The sequence below is a fragment of the Danio rerio genome, chromosome 4, assembly GCF_052040795.2.
Source record: "Danio rerio strain M-AB ecotype USA chromosome 4, GRCz13ab, whole genome shotgun sequence".
NCBI classification, from domain to species: Eukaryota; Metazoa; Chordata; class Actinopteri; order Cypriniformes; family Danionidae; genus Danio; species Danio rerio.
Genome location: NC_141024.2, coordinates 21,295,163 through 21,307,718, shown reverse-complemented (window position 1 = coordinate 21,307,718; position 12,556 = coordinate 21,295,163). Strand labels below are relative to the sequence as shown.

At 35.6% G+C, this 12,556-nt stretch overlaps 1 protein-coding gene and 1 long non-coding RNA gene across 3 annotated transcripts in view; one reads left to right on the top strand and one right to left on the bottom strand.

The window, feature by feature from the left end:
• The window catches only part of nav3 (neuron navigator 3), a 367,745-nt gene that overhangs the window by 242,265 nt on the left and 112,924 nt on the right, over positions 1–12,556 (bottom strand). The window lies entirely within an intron of this gene.
• LOC147844709 (uncharacterized) overlaps positions 1–12,556 on the top strand; it is a 51,334-nt gene that overhangs the window by 33,737 nt on the left and 5,041 nt on the right. The window contains exon 2 of the long non-coding RNA XR_015483211.1: positions 9,208–9,454. This is a non-coding gene — a long non-coding RNA (uncharacterized LOC147844709). The remainder of the gene's footprint in view (positions 1–9,207; positions 9,455–12,556) is intronic.

Below are 12,556 nucleotides of genomic sequence, written 5' to 3'. Positions count from 1 at the left end.
CTTGTGATTGGTGGGTGCGACTAAATTTTGGCTAATGCACCTAGATTTTTAAAGTTAGGAGCACCGGTGCTACCAAGCAAAAAGGTTAATTTCGTGCCCTGCAATATGTATTATAAGCAATTTCACATGAGCAATGAGTGCAATGAGTCACACAAGTGCTGTTTTTAAGTGTAATGCATGAGTGGAAAAGCAACATTGATTTTATATAACAGTTCAATAAATAATATGTTAATGCTGTGTTTTATTGACTTTTTTTCTGTTTTCTGTTTCATGTCATATTGTTTCAATCCTGTATAAAACATAAATGTACCATCAAACTGTTTTGGCTACCACTGAATGTTGCTGTATGAACAACAAACACTGAAATAAGTCATATTTTCAAAACCACTTATGATCCATAGTTTATGCTAGGCCATTGAAGGCTAAGACTTAGGATATTACATACTTTATTACATTCCACATGAATGTAATGTGGTGATAAACTGTGATTAATTAAACAAGTAATAATTAATCAACACATCATGTAAGTCATCAAATTTAAAGTTTAATTGCTATTACACTATATATCCTCCAGAATTTAGCTTTAACCCCTTTGTATAATCACTACATTTTTCATATACACATTTAATTTCCATAAAGGCGTCTACTGCTCCCTGAGCAAACAAATAAATAATCAGCCCTAATTATTTAGGAACATGTGTTTGATGCACAGAGCTTAATACATCCCTCATGCTTTCAGATCTGTATTTTCCACAGTGGAAAATTTTCAGTTAGGAGTGACTGGGCTTATTTTCCTGTTAGCATGACTCACAGCCTGATACTAAAGGCAACCCAGTAACAAAAAGATCTCTCTTATTTTACTGAATTAAGACCAGAGGGATCAATACAGTCTATCTACAAGTTCCATGTCAGAGCAGTTGTATGAATCTTGACATCTCGTTCCCTCAGGACTAGTGTGAGGTGGCTACAAGACGTCTGATGTCCCATAGGGGTCTGATTGCTTGTATACAAATAAACGATGGCAGCCATGTTCAATGAGGAGACTGGCACTGATAAAGTTATTTTTGACAAATCAGTACACTTACAGTACAGTGCTTATAAAAACAATGTAATTTCTTTCATGCATTATCCTGTTAAAGGGGACACATCGTCAGCTTAAAGTTATAAGGTTCGATCTGAAATTTTTGTCAAAAATGAGTTATTGAAATATTCTTATTAAATGACAACTTATTTACATTATTTTAGAATAGAGTTTTAGAATTTTTTCCATTTTAGGACTTTTTATTTAAAAAACAAAAGTTACACACATACTGTTTGCTATAGAATGCAAAAACTTTGAAGCTCAATATCTCAAAATCATTCAGAATGCAGATAGAACCTTATAATTGTATAAATGTAAATTAAAAAAAAAATGATATAATTGGTGTATCTACAAACCAAGAATATGTGATAAAACATAAGTAGTATGTTGTAGTAAGTCTTTCAATAGAAGCATATGGAAATTCACATTTCAATTCCTTTATTGAGTATTTTTGTACTAATGTTCTGTTTTTGGATGTACCTATGTAATAAAATAAAAAATATATAATATATAAATAATGCATAATAATATTTGGAGCGGCACAGTGGCTTAGTGGTTAACACTGTCACCTCACAGCAAGAAGGTCCCAGTCTCAGTTGGCCCAGTTGGCATTTCTATGTTGAGGTTACATATAGGTGAATTGGATGAACTAATTTGGCCATAGTGTAAGAGTGAGTGTGTGTGTGTGCGTGTGTGTGCGTGTGTGTGCGTGTGTGTGCGTGTGTGTGTGTGTGTGTGTGTGTGTGTGTGTGTGTGTGTGTGTGTGTGTGAATAAGTGTAGATGGGTGTTTCCCAGTACAGGGTTGTGGCTGGAAAGGCATCTGCTGCGTAAAACATGTGCACATAGTTGGTGGTTCCTTTCGATGTTGTGACCCCTGAAATAGAGACTAAGCCAAAGGAAAATGAATAAATGAATGAATGAATAGTATTTGAAAATGCAGATGCATTACAAGCATCATTAAAGTGAATTAACGTGAAAATCACAATCGTGTTGGTCCAGGCGGCTAAGCTAAGACAAGTTTGAACAGCTAAGTTTAGTCAACTGTCTGAAACAATTTTCTAATTCCTTTTTTTTATTATTATTTTGGGACTACTGTGACTTGGATGGTGTGACTGGGATTTGCCCACGTGTCAATTTTGCAAGAATTCTTCCACTGAGATCATAAATGTAAACTTAATTGAACAGCCCGGGCCTGACTAATGTCTCTAACAGGAGTTTTAATGGGCTGAGGGACAAAGTGAAGGTCATAAACAGGTTGACCTTTGGTAGAGCCACATGCACATTCTCTGAATTATATATTAGGGGTCTAGATATTGGTTTCCACCCTCCCTTCTAATTTTATTTTACTTTCACAGTGGAGGAACAAAGGTCAATCTTTCACAGACCATCTGTCAGGATGCAATCTTTGCATCATTTTAAAAACCTTTCTGTCTTATAGACATGCTCTACATTATCCGTGTAATTAATTCCACCTCTAGTATCAGGCTTTCAAAACAATCCAAGATTTTCTAATACTTTCCTACTGATCAAAATAAGTGTTGCTTAGTTCCACAAATATATACTGATGTTGTAAATACTCATAAGAATTCCGCACACAACAAACATGCTTATTTTCACTAACCACATGCAGTTTTGCTCAACATATCTGCACCAATATAGATAGCACTGTTGAATATTTAAATCATTGTCTTTCATTTTCTACGTTTTTTTTTCAATGCAAATGAGTATTTGTATAGAACATGCCTTATGTATAAGTCAGCACAGTTTAAAAATAAATAAATAAACATAAAAACAAATGACAAGAAAACATTGTGAAATTAAAACCTGCATAAACAATATAAGAAAAACAGCAAAATAAACAAAAAAACTCTAAGCAGTACAGAATCAACCAAAAAATAAACCAAATAGAAGCAAGAATAAACAATAGCATTAAACAAAAATATTAATGACAAAATGGCACAAAATGAAAACACAACAAAAATCAGCATAAAACAAAAGTACCACAAATTAAATGAATCATTAACAAAACAAAAATGTGCACAAAACAAAATCAGAAGCAGCACAAACGAACAGACATAGAAACAATAAATAAAAATAAAATGCTCTTTGTGTTTCCATCTGTGTGTAAGCTTTCAGTCTCCCAAACACAGCTCTGCAGAGGCAGCCATCTGAGTGCTTCTTCACTGCAGGTGTAATGAAGAGGTCGAGAGAGGGAGAGTAGAGGTAATGAAGTGGCTTTGAACAGCACACAGAACCTGAGGTCTGTTCATCAAGTACATCTCTAGTCCTGGGCCATTACAGATACATTAGTCCAAAAGTGGCTGATCAGAGATGGGGTAAAAACTCAAAGCCAAAGCATGAACGCCATCTAGTATGATTGCACAGCATTTATGCTGCTACATTAACTAATACTTATGTTATAGGCCATCTTAAAAGCCTGTTAAACAACTTCTTTGCATTTAGATTTTTTCATCCTTAACATCTTTTGTTTTTCATGATCTTTGTACAATTTTTGCCTAAAAATAAACTATAAAAATATATTATATGAATATTATCAATGATTAAGTAAATAAGTTAGGGATAATTAATAGATTGCTGTAAAGGCAGACATTCACCTTACAAAAAGTGCATTTGAAACCCCTTAATGCATGACAAGCCATTTATTAAGTCGGTTATTCTGTAGTCATTTGTCAAGTTAAATCTAAAATTGCTCTTTGCATATGTGCAAATGACAAGGGCGTATAGCCCATAGTAACATGTGGTAGCTACTTCTCCACAAAATTTAGCATATTGGCATGTTGAATAATTTCCATCAGCTCTCTAGTGAAGCACACATTGGTGTCCTCAAGATTAAACAGAGTAAAGAAGGCTCCAGAAACTCGCTGAGTTACTATGGTTACTTTTAATGTTTGGAGAAGGGTATTGTTTGATCATATTTAAACTGTGATCAAAACTGACAGGAACTACATGTGCTTTACTCAATTTGATTGCACCTTACAGCCGATCGTAAACAGGGATTTGAAGACCATGGAATTTTATATATACATCTGCATGACATTATATTTATATTTTAATGGAAAATCTCGCATTAATGATGTTCACACTGGTGTTTCAAGCAGAATCTTCACAATCATTGCTGGCTGAATTGCATTTTTTGCTTCAAGCTCGATTTGTCTCAAAGCTTTTATATTCGTGTAGCGTCTGTCTGGTTCTTAGGTCTCACTTTTGGTGGAGCTTCCTCCATGTCAGTTTGACTGGCACCCTGCACTTAAGCTGTCAGTATTCTATGATAGTACAGAACTGAATTAGATTCAAAAATCTGCAACAAAACTGTAATTTGATGAGTGTTGGTGAAGGAAAATAAAACGCCCTTCTTTCTCCAAAATCCATTTGCTTTGCTCTGAAACCTCAAGAAGTGCTGGGAGATTTGCTCTGGTTTGTCAAGCCGGGTCATTATTTGGGAGCGGAGGTGCGGAAAGGCCTGTACTGGTTTGGCTGAGGTTGGCAGGCACCCCGCAGACATCGCCATCCAAACGGCAGAGCCCACATCACTTTATTCCTCTCCACTTTTCTATACCAGCCGACATGTGTGGTTTCCTGTCACTGTGAAAACGCATTTGTACAGTTTGAACACCATATTTCCGGCAACTCTAAATATTCACTGCTTTTGTTTGCATTATGGGGTGGATCCCTGTGTGTTTATCCCTCTCAGGCTCATTCTGACGCCACAATGTCGGTTTTCCCATTGCAGTGGAGTTGGTAGATGGTGTGGGAGCGACAGACCGTCTCCCGGCGTGGTGCCTCACACTTCAGCTGCTGCAATCTGGGATCTGTGGCATAATTCTACCAGAAAAAGGACCCGATAGAGAGCTGAAGATGGGCATGAGTTCATTTGGCATGGATGCCCTTCTTGACACAAAGTTACACAGTTTGCTCAGCCATTCATTAAAATGTCACTGTAGGTTAGAAGCACGCTAACATGCAAACAGTGAGACGATCTCACAAGCAGTCTTGGCCTCAGACAGCACCTGCAGTCTGTTTGACAGATCAGATTTAATTGGCTGGCTCACAAAATAATGTGTGAAAATGCTAATTTTCCTCAGTCCACTAAGAAACTTAAGAAATTTTATATGGTATAGGGGTATGTTTGCTTGTCAAACATGTACTATAAATAAAATTAAAAAATCAATAAAAAAATTGAAAATGCAATGCATGCAGACAACAACAAATGATCCACATTCACAAGAATTTGGGAGAAAATTATGAATGGTTTATTATGCATGCCAGGCCTGTAGTTGGCAACGTCACTTTACTGTTTATCTTGAGCAGAACAAACAAAGTTTACTGTTGTGAATTAGATGTTTTACCTGTGGAGGATCACTCAATATACAATGTCACCCACAGTGGACCCGTTTGAACAATCAATTTCATAGAGGAAGACACTTTCTCATACTTGGTTGCAATTGGAATACTTCCGGGCGAGTAACAAAATTCCACAGGTTTTCTTATGGAAGATCTGGCAACATGCCTGTAGTTCATTATTATTGTTTAAGTTGTCAAGTAATGCCTATAGAATGTGTATAATGCCTAAAACACATTTTACAAATACTGAAGATGTCTGTTTTTATAAAATCACATTATTACATGTAGACTGCAATAATATCTAAAACTTGCACTTCAAAGTTTTTCAAAAGTTTGTATTTATGAAGCTCCCAAACCAGAATGAATCTAAATCTAAATGAAAAACCAAAAAGCTCAACAGGTTTTTCTCATTTTTATTATTGTAGACTATTTGCCTTTAATGTATTCTAATATAAAAAGTAATACTCTGACTGGTATAACAGATGACCAGGTGTCACTTTCTGTTCCAGCTTGGTTCTAGAAGGTCACTAGAGAAATGACTTGAAAAGCCAAGAGAACAGATGTGTTCAGTCAAAGGTGAGAGCTAACAACTTCAGAGCAGACTGTCTGAGGTGCCCTGTAGAGTCCATCACAATGAAATGATCTGGACTAAGGCCAAAAAGAGAAACTCAAGGCTGAGGAACTGCATTTTGCACTGTGCCAGGAGTTTGCCTTGGCTTACACTTTCTAAACACATCAGCTGTCCAGACAGCGTGACCGTAATAGGATTAGGAATGTGTCAAGATGCAGGTAGAATTAGGATAGAAAGAGTTTCTGAGATTAGACACACCTGGATGTATTTAAAGTGCCATCCACTGGTGTTGCTTGCCGTTATCGAACCAGAAAACCTCAACAACAAAAATCTGCAAGCGCTAAGGGCCACTAAATACGATTATTTCACTGTAGGAAACCCACTTACATAATGAAAGCTATAGTATATAGGTGTATTTCATAACTTGCAAACTCAGAATAAACAATAAAGAGAGAAATATAAATTAAATACAATTTTTGAGAGAGAAAGGGAGGCTACCATTAGAAATATTGTGGATGGTAAGATTGACAGATTGATAGACTAACTGACTGACTGACTGACAGATTGATTGATTGAAGTAACTGAAATTATTTGAACTGATTTTAATGCATATAAAATAAACTCTAATTGTTACACCAAGTTTATATTTATTGGGTCAGAAAGACTGTGAATAATGTTGTCTTTTTATGATGTATTTATTCTCATGCTGTTGGAGCAGAATTTTCAGCATCATTACTCTAATGCTAGGTTCACACAAAATGCAAATTTAAGTATTTGCACAAGTAGATTACAGTACTTGCAAATGCAAATAATGTGGCACAATTGCGTTTTCCTCCCTAGTTAAAAATTTGAGAGGAAAATTTACAAATAAAACCAATAAACCAAGCATCTAGAGCAAGTGAAATGATAATTCACCACTGGATCGAACCCAGCAAAATAACACACAGCCCTTCAGAAATCCTAATAATATGCTGATTTGGTCCTAAAGAAACATTTTACTGTTTCATTTAATATACATTTCATTTTGTTGTTTATCAGTTTTATGAGTACAACATTTAAAATGCACCATCAATACCAATTTATCTATGATTTACGACTTCAAGTTCGATTCCAAGAGAAGCACAACATTTGATTAGTGTTCAAATGTTCTTACAAGTTTCATTGCTAAATCTTTCAAAACAAGACCACTCTGTAACAGTCCATTTCATTCACAAGCACATCGAGTCATGAACCGTACCTCACATGGACCAACGCCAAACACAACCTTACCCGCCTCTGAGCTTCAAAAGACCCAGCGCTAAATGTTTAAATAGAAAACCGATGCAGTGTCACCAGGAGACAAGTTATCACATTTCCAAGGCCGAGACCCGGCAGGAGCCAGTGTTAAATCTTCAAGAGACACCGAAAAAACTTGACTTAAACAAGTCAGAATGAGAGCGACTTTGTGGAGGGCGATGAGGTACAAGCGCTCGTTTTACACTTCAGAGGAAGACGGACTGAGAAAGGTAAGGCTACTATATGGACCATAGCTTGATTTACACCAACCCTTATTTCAACAAGGCTATTAAGGGTAAGGCAATATTTTCATATTGTTTTATTAAACACCATGTGGGCTTATTTATTACCCCTGTCCCTTTATGGCCATAGCTGAGGCTGCAGTCATTTACAGTGGTCATGTCCCACTGAAAAGGCCCATTGAAGTCCCATTAGGAGAGAAAAGAGAGGTCTAAATGGACAGACTGCATTAGGTTGAATTAGAGGATGCTGTTTGGACTGTGTGTGTGTGTGTGTGTGTGTGTGTGTGTGTGTGTGTGTGTGTGTGTGTGTGCGTGTGCGTGTATGTGCGTGTGTCTGTGTGTGTGTGTTTTATTTTCTTTACATGTCAGCATGTTTGTCCATCATTATGAACATATAGGGGGTTTCACATTAGCTTTCTTTTTTATTTAGCAAGTGAAAAAGAGTGGCTTTCTTTGAACGAGAGCCAGAAATGACACATTTAATCAAACAGTAAAACATACATCAACAACAACTATACCATTTTGAACACAAATAAAGGGAAGTATAAATACTGGATTGCAAAAGTGGCCTGCGGTAAGACCCCTGCACTAAATGAAATTCCCCTGAGACCGATTAAGAAATACAAGAGACTTGAGGTCTTGAAAAAAAGCAGCTGGTCCTAGTCGTATAAATACAGTGGTTGAGACAGGTAATAATCCAGAATCAACATCTAGAAGTGCCAATTAGTTCATATTCTTAGGCACATCAAGGAGAGTATAATAAAAGCATGAACTTTAATAAATCCCTATCACCTCTCTATTATACGCTCACCCACACACAGATCTCTGCCAACTTGTTTTAATGATTCATAAGAAATTAGCATGCCGGCAATTAGCACTTCCTGAATCATTCATGTTCTGTGCCCTAGGACAATCACACTGTCACTGCAGTCAGCTCATTCACTCTCACTGTTCATTTATGTGTGAGCCTAGAGTAAAGTTCAACAGAGAACATAATGGAGATTTTTTGTGCAAAAGCATCACTGATGTGAAAAATTGTAAGGTAAAACCATGTAATATCATGTAAAGATCATAGCATGTGAATTATAACAACCAATGTTAAATATGCTACTTCAACTTTTAAAAAGTAAATAATTACTGAATGCTATTTACATGATTACTTTTTAACTTTTTTTTCCCCTGAAAAGCCCTGAGTATTTTTAAAGTACTGTAAAATACTTCCTTTCTACATTTTTTGTGTAAGCATTTTGCTATTTTGGTGAAAACTATATCTTTTCATGGCAAGGTTGACATTTGCATGGAATTGCTCATACGTAACTGTAATTAAATTACTTAAAAATGACAAGTAATCAATTTCTTTACTTCTTCATTTGAAAGAAATTTAATAAGAGTAACTACTTACAGTAAACAATTACACCCAGGTGACCCGGTGGCTCAGTGGTTAGAACTGTCGTCTCACAGCAAGAAGGTTGCTGGTTCAAGTCCCGGCTGAGTCAGTAAGCATTTCTGTGTAGAGTTTGCATGTTCTCCCCATGTTCGTGTGGGTTTCCTCTGGGTGCTCTGGTGTCCCATACAGTCCAAAAACATGTGGTAAGTGAATTGAATAAACTAAATTGGCCATAATGTACAGTTGAAGTCAGAATTATTACCCCCCTCCCCCCCCCTGAATTATTAGCCCCCTGTTTATTTTTTTATATACAATTTCTGTTTAACGGAGAGAAGACTTTCAACACATTTCTAACCATAATAGTTTTAATAACTCATTTCTAATCACTGATTTATTTTATCTTTCCCATGATGACAGTAAATAATATTTCACTAGATATTTTTTACGACACTTCTAAACAGCTTAAAGTAACATTTAAAGGTTAACTAGGTTAATTTGGTTAACTAGACAGGTTAGGGTAATTAGGAAAGTTCTTGTATAACGATGGTTTGTTCTGTAGACTATCCAAAAAAAAAAAGATTAGCTTAAAGGGGCTAACAATTTTGACCTTAAAATGGATTTTAAAAAATTAAAAACTGCTTTTATAAAAAAATATTATCAAACATGCTGTAAAACTTTCCTTGCTCTATTAAACATATTTTGGGAAATATTTAAAAAAGAAAAAAAATGTAATGGGGGCTAATAATTCTGACCTAAACGGTATGTGTCAAAAAGTGTGTATGGATGTTTCACAGTACTGGGTTGCAGCTGGAAAGACACCCGCTGTGTAAAAAAATATGCTGGATAAGTTGGTGGTTTATTCTGTTGTTGAAAACACTGATAACTACCAAATGTAAGTACCATATTTATGATAAATTTTGTAAAATGTAATTTTAGATTATTAACATAAGCAAAGTAAAATGCATAATTTGTCAACATAAAAAACAAGGTTTATGAATATATGGCTGTGAAATACAAACGCACCATTCAAAAAAATAGTATGATTTAAAATAGTAAATTTAGAATAATGTTTTATTTTACTGTATTTTAATATGTACTCTATTTCTGTGTTTGAGGTTTGTTGTTATTAATATTATGAATATTGCTGTTATATGTTTGTGGAAACCATGAAATATTTGTTTATTATTATTAATAATATGAATTAATTAACTACACTCATTTACATGGCTGTGTGACTAATGTTAGTAGAGCTATTATTATTATTATTATTATTATTATTATTATTATTATTATTACATAATACATTTAATATATTTATAATATATAAACATGTTTATAATATTTACAATAATAATTAAATAGTGAAAAATAAAAATGTGTTTAAAAAAAATCATAAGTGATTCAACTGGTAGCAAAATGCACTCTACCTTGTGATCCCAACCCCTGCTTGCCAGAACTGTCACCAATTCCTGTTGCGGGACCTCATAATTTACAAATTAAGCACCGTCGATAACATATTGTGTGCTGCAGGTTTTAATGAAAAAATGTAGCACAGAACACAGCTAGAGGCTCCATAAAAAAAAAGTAGGTGAGGAAGAAAAAGAAAGCGAGGGGATGGATGGATGAGTGGATGAAGGAAAAAAGGAGGCAAAAATTATGGAGAAACCAAATGAAGATCCTCCTCCTTTGGCCCTGTTCTCCACATCAAATCACTGAGCCGCCCTGCTGACTGTCAGAGCCAGACTACTGTCAAAACAACTCATCCAAAAGAGGAACATAAACGACGAGACAACCAAATTCATTCCTTACAAAGCCTGTCTAACCCTGTCAACAACCCAGCAAATCTCTTTACATTTACACGGTCTTTTGTGGGCGTCCTTTAATGTCATTATTGCGTAAAAAGCTGGACAGACAGGTGTGTGAAACAGATGAAAAGAAGGAGACCGTCCAGAAGACTGTGTTCTTGGCTGGCAGGCCTGTCATTCCTCCAGTTGTATTGACAGATGAGACGGTGCGGAGACGTGCTCTTCCATGTCTGAGACCTGAGCAAAAGAGCTGCTAGTGTTGTGCAAATGAGCTCTGTCAGTCACTTGTGCTACAGTCTCTGTCACTGTCCACACTTCAATACTACATACAACACTGCAACAGGCATGAGGTGACAATCAACAAATATACACGCATACATGTCTGTGAACAGTAAGTGTGCCAGTGCGTTTTTTTTTTTTTTCATTTTTTCTTTTTCTTCTATGTTAAAGTATTGAGGTGAGAGAAGGAATCATTTAACTAACTAACTAACTAACTAACTAACTAACTAAATAACTAACTAACTAACTAACTAAATAACTAACTAACTAACTAACTAACTAAATAACTAACTAACTAACTAACTAACTAACTAACTAACTAACTAAAACAAATTAACAATTACATTTAATTCAGTGTTGTTTTTAAATGTTATTAAAGATCCAGAAAAAAAAAATAATAAGCTATAATAAAATACATCATATATACAGTTGAAGTCAGAATTATTAGCCCCTAAAAATATTTTTCCCCCAATTTCTGTTTAACTGAGAGAAGATTTTTTTTTCAACACATTTTTAAACATAATAGTTTTAATAACTCATTTCTTATAACTGATTTATTTGATCTTTGCCATGATGGCAGTAAATAATATTTGACTAGATATTTTCAAGACACGTCTATACAGCTTAAAGTGACATTTAACACCTAGGTTACCCCTTTTTTCAGATTTAATATAAGTCTTTTGTGTCTCCAGAATGTGTCAGTAAAGTTTCAGCTCAAAACACCCATCAGATTTTTTATTATACCTTTTAAAAGTTTCTATTTTATCCCTTTTAGAATCAGATAGCAATTTTGCTGTACCCTGTATCCTAACCCTAACCCTCTCCGCCCACCGTTTCTATGTGCCTTTCAGCATGCCTTAAAGGGTCACGAAACACCAAAACACATTTTTTGAGCTGTTGACAGTCGTATATGTTTCCCACACTGCTAAAAACACTATTAGGACACATATATCTCACTAAAAAGCGTTTCGAGCAAATTCGTACTTCCGGATTGAAACAAATTTTTGAAGCTGCGTCACGGCCATGAGATAATAGCATGTGTTCCAGCGTTCAGAATGGACGACTGTACCTGGGAGTACCGTATTACGTCTCCGAGTGTGCTGCATTAATGCATGAGTAATGCTTGGTTCAAACCAATCAGCGCGCTCTATTGTGCAACTTCATTAATATTCATTATTGTTACAGTGTAGACGGCAGAGACGCCACGCTGTGTTGGCAAAACAAGCATGCAGTGATGCGTTTATAATTTGCTGCAGTGAAGTTTTGTTTTCCTTTTCTCTCTATGAAAGTGCAGCTGGACTCACGTGTGGATTACAGTGCGCGCGACAACAATAACTTATGTGTCTAAGGAACATTAGCTGCGTCCCAAATGGCACACTATACACTATGCACTCATGCACTATGTACTTATGCACTTACACACTCAACAGGATAGTATATGTATGTAGTGCTGTCCCAAATGGCACACTAATGTTTTTTTACTAAGCGGAAATTCAAACCGTTTCCCTGATGACGTTTGACTGTTGCCAAATCAGTGAAATAAACGACTGAAT